We start from the raw sequence: 8,991 nt of genomic DNA on the forward strand, positions 1-8,991 counted from the left end.
TGATGATACTGTATCAAGCACTTTGGTTCATACCTCAGAGAAAACCCCACGGAACTGTTCATTTATGGAACTGAGGAGTTGACTCTTATGGGTGGGTATGAGAGATGTGAGCAGCACGTTTAATAGCAAGGGGTAAAATGCTTTCTTAGACCAGCTGAGATAGCTAGAAAAAGCAGACAGTATTTTAAGCAGTCAATCCCTTCTGCTGGTCAGCATGTCATAATTAGATGATAAAGGGATCACTAAGTATGCTTTAATGGCTTTTAAAACAGCGCAAGTCATTCCCTCCCAGCTAAGCAGTTTGTTTCCAGAAATTATGTAGGCTTTGTTTTCAAGCGGTAACAGAATCCCAGTGTAAGAAACTCCCTGAATAAAAACCTGGCACTGTGGTGAGGAACACTTGTGGGTTTACACAGGGTCATTGGTGTGAAGATTAAAACTCTTTGGATTTACATTCCCGGATCACCAAAAAAAAAAAAAAAAAAAAAAAAAGTATTCTGCTTCTCTTGACTCTATTTATGTAGCCCAGTGCAGTACTGGCTCTACTTGATCTGGTTCCTGTGGTGATATCATCGGTTTAGCCTAATATCCACTGGAGCAAATTAGCCTATCAAGGAAAACACGTCAGCATGGGAAAAGATGATTTGAGCATGACTGCACTTTTTCTGATTCAGCATTAATTTGACTGTCTCATGCCAGCTCTGCACAGTGCCTGTGGAATGGACGTCCCCTCTGAGGAGCAGAGGTCCCCTCTCAGGACCCTGAAGGCTGCCCCAGCAGGTCACATCAAACCCTCCTGAGAAGGAGCCTATTTCTCTTCCTGGCCTGGCATCATCACTAGAGCAGCACAAGAGAGAGCTGGAAGCACAAAGCTCAACTATATCATAGGTGAGTAGCCCCTAAAAATTTCTACAGGATGAAGCTACCTCTTCATCAAGCCATGGACATGGATACTTTTGGTATGGGAGTCACACTAGGGGCTTCCTACACAGTACTGCATGTAGGGACAGATAAGCGTATGGATAGGGTTACCGCACGTAAATTACCACACGCTGTCCAAAGAAGAGCATTTTCTCTGGCAGATACTTGGCTGTGAACTTTGCCTTCTCCTTGGCCCACCTAAATCATAGCATATGAACCTTCTGCTTGAAGGACAAGGTGAGCCCTATGTTACACAATACCAGGAGGAAAGGTTTATGATGGTGAAATCTCTTGGCTCAAGGTCTTGGTGCAAAGTATCCTGGACCTGACTGAGCACCTGAGCTTTGGCAAGGTTCACTGGAAAATTTTTCCATTTTCATTGAAAAAAGTTATTCACAAGAATAAATGCTGAGTGCATATTCAAACACAGAATGCTTCTTAAATATCTCATTGAGGAAGGAATAGCTAAATTCCTTTAAATAGCAGTCTACTGTTATTAACCTACGAATTGCCAATTTGTTGTTAGGGTTGTCATTCATGAATAAGTTTGTTTTTTTTTTTTAATAATTTGGGAATATTATGTCCTATTTGGAAAGGACTAGGACACATCTGAAAGAGACCTGAGAACGCCAACTGCAAAATCCTGAAGTTTGTATGCATCTCAGGGAAGAAAATTAAAAATCTCTGGGTAAAAATCTGACTGTGTATCTGTGGGATTCTTGCAACAGTTGTTTTGGGGAGTGAGAACCTCCTAAGATGAGGTTCCTAAGAGGATTACAGCAGCCAAAATACTAGCTCCTGGTGTGGTGTCTGGTGGTTTTTGAATACACTACCCACTATGCCTAAGTTAGCAAGTCATTTCCCAGTTTATTGTGTTCATCTCTTCAGTGTTCAGTGGCTTATGGAAATTTATGTGACATGTTCACAAAGGAAATAAAAATACTTCAATTGGCTTAATGCATCTAACATATCAAGTTTATAGCAATTCTTTCAGTAAGTAAAAGTATGAGTTTATTGGCCAATATTGAAGTAAGAAACTGAGTTCGATTGCTAAATCATCATGCATCATTCAGTTTGGTTACTTTAAAGGTGTCCTGATAAATGCCACTGTAAAACAATGTAGAACATTTGTGATGTGCTGTTCACGTCACAGGCCAGTGTTTCAGCTGACACTGTAGTCAACTTTAATTATTATACCTGTATCATCACCAAGTCTCAGGCTTCAAAAGAAACATCCTAATGAAAGCTGGATGAAAACTAGTCCACCTATAGAAAACTTAGATTTCAAGAGAACAGCATACCTTGTTGAAAAGCCATTCTGGTCAGCTCTGCTTGTTCCTTTGGTCAGTTATTTGCAGTTCCAAAGTAAGACTGCTTTAGTGCAAATGAACTATCAACTGTTGCTTTATCCATGGGACAGGATTGACCACGAAGGCTTTTCAGCACCAATCTTCACTGCTACACACTTCCAGAGGTGAGAAAGGCCATGAGTGAGGAGCATAGAGGTGAGTATGTATATTAATACCAGTTTGGTTCAAATTGATGACGTCCCCAGAAAAAAAAAAAAACCAAACCAAAACAAAAAAACTGAAGATCAACGCATTTCAAGAACCAAACAAAAACAGTGCAATGTAGTGCACTTACTTTGGGGGCTTTGGAAATGCGTACTGTTTTTAAAAGACAAATACACTAATGGAGTTCCTGTTCCTTAATTCTCCTTTTCTGGGCAAACCCAAAATTAAAGTTTTTTTTACCATCCTCTTAAGAAAGGAATGTCTTGTGGGAGATGCTTATTAAAATCTTGGCAGTGTATCATTGCAATGCACCTTTCCAAACAAACCCACAAAACTTATGACTGCTCCATGGTGTTTAATTTGTAACAACGAGTTCTGCTGCTATTGTAAAAATACCAGCTGACTTTTAACAGGACCATTAATTGATACTGTAACTTATTAGAACTCTTGTTTAAATGGCAATAAAATGTTAAACATTCTTGAATGTATTAATAAAGAAGGGCAATTAGACATGCTTGTTTCAGGAATCTTGATAAATTAATAAATCTTGAGTTAATTACAGTGCCAGGCAGTGAGATTTATCTCTCAGAGACTGCAATCAGTACATTTTAAAAAGGACTCTTATCACAGTTAAATACATGTGTGCAACAATGGTTAACTGGCTTAGTAAATCTGGCAGGAATGCTTGTGAGAGATGACAACTCTATAGTTTATTCTCTTCGTTATCTATCATTATTTTTTTCAAAGTTTAGATGAGATCAAGTTAACACTGTAATCTGAACATTTCCAGAGGTGTAGGGTGAGGTTTGGCCATCTATTTTTTCTTTGGATCCTTCGGTACCATTCATTACCGGAGGATTTTGATCAGAACTAGGTCATCTTAAATAATAGGTAAGTGACACTGTACATAAACCAAAGACATTTCCCACCTACCAGTTTCATCTCACTCCATCTCTGAGGTGGAAGAGCAAACAGATTAGAGTCATGTCTGAATACAGACCTGAAATGCTGTCTGCTTTCCCATTGGAACCACTTGCTCTAGGACTGTATCAGTACATACAGGAGGTGTTTGCTTAAATCTTGCTATATACGTGGTGACTCACCTTTCATTTAGCACTGGTTTTGGTAAGTACATGTATTTTTATACATAGGGACTTTGATACAATACACCCTTGCTAACATTCTGCAAATCTTTGTGTTGCAGTTTTTATGCCTGTCTGCCTGAACATCTGGTCTGCTGTAATTGGTGACAATGTTCTAGTTGATTTTTAAAGGTGCTTATTGATTTAATCTATACATTTATGGGTATCCTATATCCAGGAGTAATGCTTAGTAGCCTTTCTACTTTTACAACTGTTTCACTCTCTTTGAAATGTTGAGTTATTCTCTTGAACTTTGCCTGTACTGGCCAAGACCCAGTGGGACTATTCTACACAGTATAGTAAATAATATGTGGATTATTTACTTTTTTTATTTATCTGTTCAATAACACCCCACTCTCCCTCTGATCCCCATGAAATTCTCCAGAACTCATTGCTTTTCAGACCTCAGTTTCTGAGGTGGAATTTAAATAAAACTTGATGGGAATGCAGACGGGAGAGACTACTGGCTCCAGCTGTAGGACACAAGAAGCCTGGACTCCATACCATTATTCCCCAAACTCAAAAGCTAGAGAAGTAATGTTTCAAAAAAGAGGTATGTGGTTAGTAACACAACAGTTTAAACAGTATACTTCTGACATGACGCAAACTGGAAATGACCTCATGCTTAGTACAGCTCAGAGTGTAAAATTCAATTTAAGAACACTATTCTGCCATGGTCATGCAATTTAAATCATACATGTTGCACCACATTTTCATACTAAGTATCATTTTTTTGACTGATGGAACATGGATTTGAAGCTGAAGAACAGTACAAGAGGCAGAACATAAGCAGGAACTTGTCTTTTAAGATCATGTGAAGAGGAACCAAAGACTTTTATTAACTTAATGTAACTCAAGACCCAGTGAAAGCAGGTAAGCTGTATTCATCAGCAATAAGCATGGCAAAAATTGACCCACAATCACATGGAGATCACATTTTATTAATTCTGCTCTTTACTAAGCAACTGGCACATAAATGCAAAAGCTTAAGTGAGTATTTACGTCAACCATTTACTAGAGAGATAAGACCCTTAAATGAACTCTTATAATAGAAAACCTTATGAAAGGCAATCAAAAGCAACATTGAAAAATCTAGTTTCAATTTTGCATAGCAACCTTTTCCATCCGTTCCTTTTAACCAGAGAGTTATTCAAGTTTGTGTTTGCATTCAATAAATCCAGTGGATACACACTATATTTTGCTTTTGGTAAGCTACTGTTTTACCTGGATAATTTTTTTATTGATGCCTCCAAGTCAGAGATTCTCTTTGCTGGATTCCTGCAGTAACTGACAGTCAAGTCTCATAATAAACTATCGGTCTGTGTTAGCTATTACTAAAGAAGGGCCAATTGTTTTTGAAGCCTGGAGAGAGATTTCTGCTTTCTCTCTCACTCTTTGAACACAATGACATTACTTCAGTTTTACAACAGTCTCCCTGAAGCTGAGGATCTGTCCCAAGAAGTTTACCTTTGAGAGAGGTGGATAAAGAATGATGATTATGACTCCAAATTCTAATCATTATAGCCTAGCTTAGCAGAATGACAACAGTGTGGATAGCAACAGGGTCATTTCTGTAATGAGAAAGCCAGTGCTATTTGTATTGTGTGGTTTTTTATGATTAGAGAAGCAAATCTAAGCAATTTGTAAGGAAGTTAATTACTTTACAAATGTGCTCAGATTTGCTTGTCTGCAAAGCTGTATGCCAAAAGATGTTTACCCAGGTCTTGCTTGGATTAATGGTGAGAGGCCAGGGGATCAGCACAATGTTGGTGCAGTGCAGAGCTGTGGGAGGGAGCCCTGGACTCTCCTGAGTGGGTGGCTGCGAGCGTGCTGTGCAATACTGCCTCATGCAGAGACGTTAGAGTCCAATTTGAGTAGGCATCTTGTTTCTGTGAGCGATCACATCCCCTGTTCCCCTGACTTTCTACAAGGTGGGATCAGGAAACCCTTGCTTCATTTTGGGACAGAATACCACCTACTCAGTGCTGTATTTGCTCTGTTTAAGGCGGGGACTCCCCCTCCTGCTCCATTTATGATCTTTGTGTCTTGCTGGCTGTCTGGGTGGGATGCTCAGCTGGCCTCTGCTCTTCTTGGCACAGAGACAACCAGATCCCTTGGGCTCAACAAATAGGAGTTAGCCTGCAGCTCATCAGGCATCACCATGTGCTGTGTCTACTTTTTTCTATCTGCTTGTGTGGATACCTGTTTAAACAGTATTTGGGAGGAAAATTTAGAATAGTCAGGATTGAGGTTACCATCCAGCACACTGTATTTAAAAGCCACAGTCCCCCGTTGGAAGCAGACCTGTGCATACCCTGGTGCCTCAACACCAGCCACAAACCAATGGGCTGAGCTTCTGCATGCACCCATCCAGGTACCATGGCAGCTTCCTCACTCCTAGTCAAGAAAGTCTGCATAATGCTAGCACACAGCTGGTGGGGCTTACTTGTAAGGGTATGATGCATCTTCATTCATATTTATCAGAGGGTCTGGTGATCTGCAGCCGAGGAGAACAGAAACAATAACTATCGGAATTGTTCAGCTGAACTGAAACTGGTTGATGTCTCTCACAGACCTTGTCCTTTCAATTAAATTGGGGAAGTGCCAAGACCTCTGTCCTGTGAACTCAGATTGTCCCCAACAGTGCTAGGTTTTAGGTCCATCTCCAATGTCAGCATCAGCTCAGGGCTGTCCCACTCTGTCACTTGGCCTGATCTGAGATCTTTTACCCTTCTTTTCTCCACCTACTTTTATTAAAAAAGGGAAGGAAAAAAAAATTAAATTATAACTTTCAACCCAAATTCTGAATAAGTGTTTTTAACTGAAAAGTGGAGGAAGAAGAAAAACTATCTTCTCTGCCCAATGCCAGAATTACCGTCTTTCAGAGGTGAAGTTTCTCTCATCATACCACATTCCTCTTGTAATTAAATTAGCAATTAATTTTAAAACAGAAAGGATTGAGGACTGATTTTCTTTAAAGTGCTGATTTTTCTTTAAAGCCTGTATTCCTTTATATAACCCCACTTCCTTTGTCTAATCCGCCCTTCAGCTTAGCCACTGAGGTGATGGCTCTCTGGGACAGTTTTCCAAAGCTATGACAATGTCTTTTCTAGCTGTATGCCTGATTTCCATGCCAGATCTGACAAGTCACCATTTCAGATGAACCATCCTGCTGATAACAACAAAAGTGAAACATCAATAACTACATGGGGAAAAAAAAGAGGTCACAAGGGTTCATGCTTTAGCACTTTTCTTAAACTTTTGCTTTCTTCACCTCACTTATATCTTTGCGCTGGCTGTGGCCTCAAAACTGGTCTCACTTAATTTCTCTAGCTTTTAAAGTGACATGATTGCCCAAGCAATTTTCTGCATTCTTGGGAGATATTCCTACGCAAGTGGCCACTTCTTCCACCTGAAGTTAAGGTCTAAGTGGATCCAAGGCAGTGCTTTTTGTTTTATACCCAAGGGAAGAAGATGTGACCAACAGAGACAGTGCTGTCCTGAGTACTTACTGCTGTCAGGTCCTCCAGACGGTGCTGCCAAAATAAGAACAGAGTGTCCATCCTGGATCCCATCTCCCACTTGTGACAAGCTGCCATCCTCACAGGGATATCACACTCCTCTTCCCATGACCTTGGCTGGATCCTACTGTGCTTTGATCCTGTGTAATTTTTTGTGTGTTCAGCTAATAATTTTGCACTGTTAATACACTGTAAATGCTGCTAATAATGTATTTACAATAATAATTTACCCATGATGTACACGGGGCTGCTTTTGCTTGCCCCCAGTATGTCAAGAAAGTTTAAAATTAAGAGCTTCAGAAACAAGATTAGTTCATTAAGGGGGCTCCATCCCCTTGGTGCTGGTGAAGAAGTGGGAAAGGAAGGTGATGATAGATTCGCATGAGGAAGGGAGCCACATAACCAGGAAGAGGACTTGTTGCTGCCTGCAGTGAGACCAGCACGACCACAGATCTGCAATGGACTCATGCTATGTGTGTATGGCATGCGCTGCCCACGTTCCACATCTGGGGTTGGGGATGAAATCAGTGCAAGCCCCTCTGATCCCCACATCCTCTCACCCTGATTACTAAAGCAAGGACACATAAGTATGAGGACTATATTGATTTGAGTGGTGGTGTTGCTTCAGTCGGCATGTGTTGCTCTGCTGTGTCGCTCTGTGATGTTGAACTCAGACGCTGGGAGAAGCAGCAGAGCTGTCACGCTGCTGGGCACGGAGTTCCCTTGCCTGGCTCTGAAGGGCAGTGCCAAACAGCCATCACAGCTTCCCTTTCTGCATTTGACACACGGCATATACTGTGCCAGATGGAGCTGAAAGGAGATTTTCTTTATAAAGCCTCAGTAGATCTGTCCTCTAGGAGCTGTGTACATCCAGTCTGGAGTCTGCAAGGGAGAATGCAAACCTTGTGCTGTGGTCAGAGTTCCCTCAGGTACTGCAGATGTGCCACATCTGGCTGTCAGGCTGAAATACGGGACACTCGCATATGTGTGTGACTGGTTGCAAGCGTCTTCTGCTGGTATCTTCTGAAGTACACCAGTGTAGCAGCAAACAGGGCTGAGCAGCTTTCTGCCACGATGAAGGAGAGTGAAACAGACCTACCTGCTGCATTTGCAGCAATGTAGCAGAGACATTTCTTTCAGCTGGGAAAGCTCCTATGGGACTAGTAAGAATTCATCCACTTTTAAAAATTGCACTCTTTTGTGCAGTTTTGGAAGCATGAGTTTTGCTGGGCGTGGAGTCCAGACTCCTAGGAAGATGAGCGAAAAGCCCTAATAGTTGCATCCTCTTAGGAAAACTGGGCGGCAATGAGGGAAATTTTCCCCATAAAATGATGAAGCCCAGAGTTATAGCATGCTGTGATAGACAGTAATGTACCTGCTGAAGGAAAGCCAAATTGAAACCTGGTGGAAACTGGTGTCTCCCATGCACTGGGGGATTCGTACCTGCTTCCACGGGCCCGCATTAGTCCTGCCTGGAAACGACTTTAGAATTCTACAGTGATCAGATATAATTGCAGCAAATGAAGTCACTAATATCTCTAAAACCATGGTGGACACTGGCAAAACAAATAGACATGTCTGATGCAGTAAAAGTTAAGCTGCCTCTTGTCATCTCTCTGTGAAAGGTTTCTTGCTCCATCTTCTGTGGGAGAGCCATTTGAGGTCTCTTCAACCAGACTGAAATGTAATCCCTACCCTAGATAGCCATCAGCAGGAAGGTCTCCAGACAAATTAACTAGGTTAAAAAAGGAGAACATTCAACTTAAAATCAAATTCACCATACACTTTTGGTCCCGCCAACAAGCTGGTCGGCTTGAAACAGTAGCCAGGAGCAGGAGAACCTAGATTTATTTCGAGACATCTGGAGTTATTTGTCCTTTTATTTGGGTTATG

At 41.3% G+C, this 8,991-nt stretch overlaps 1 long non-coding RNA gene across 4 annotated transcripts in view; it reads left to right on the plus strand.

The window, feature by feature from the left end:
* LOC129203524 (uncharacterized) overlaps nucleotides 1-8,690 on the plus strand; it is a 34,853-nt gene extending 26,163 nt beyond the window's left edge. The window contains exons 3-6 of one of the 4 annotated variants that reach the window (XR_008576056.1): nucleotides 700-888; nucleotides 2,342-2,426; nucleotides 3,640-3,709; nucleotides 3,963-8,690. This is a non-coding gene — a long non-coding RNA (uncharacterized LOC129203524). Of the gene's footprint in view, nucleotides 1-699; nucleotides 889-2,341 lie in introns of all 4 variants that reach the window. The other 3 variants (XR_008576059.1, XR_008576058.1, XR_008576057.1) reach the window with 3 other exon arrangements.
* Nucleotides 8,691-8,991: the final 301 nt, after the last annotated feature.

This window comes from Grus americana, chromosome 2, assembly GCF_028858705.1.
Source record: "Grus americana isolate bGruAme1 chromosome 2, bGruAme1.mat, whole genome shotgun sequence".
Classification (NCBI taxonomy): Eukaryota; Metazoa; Chordata; class Aves; order Gruiformes; family Gruidae; genus Grus; species Grus americana.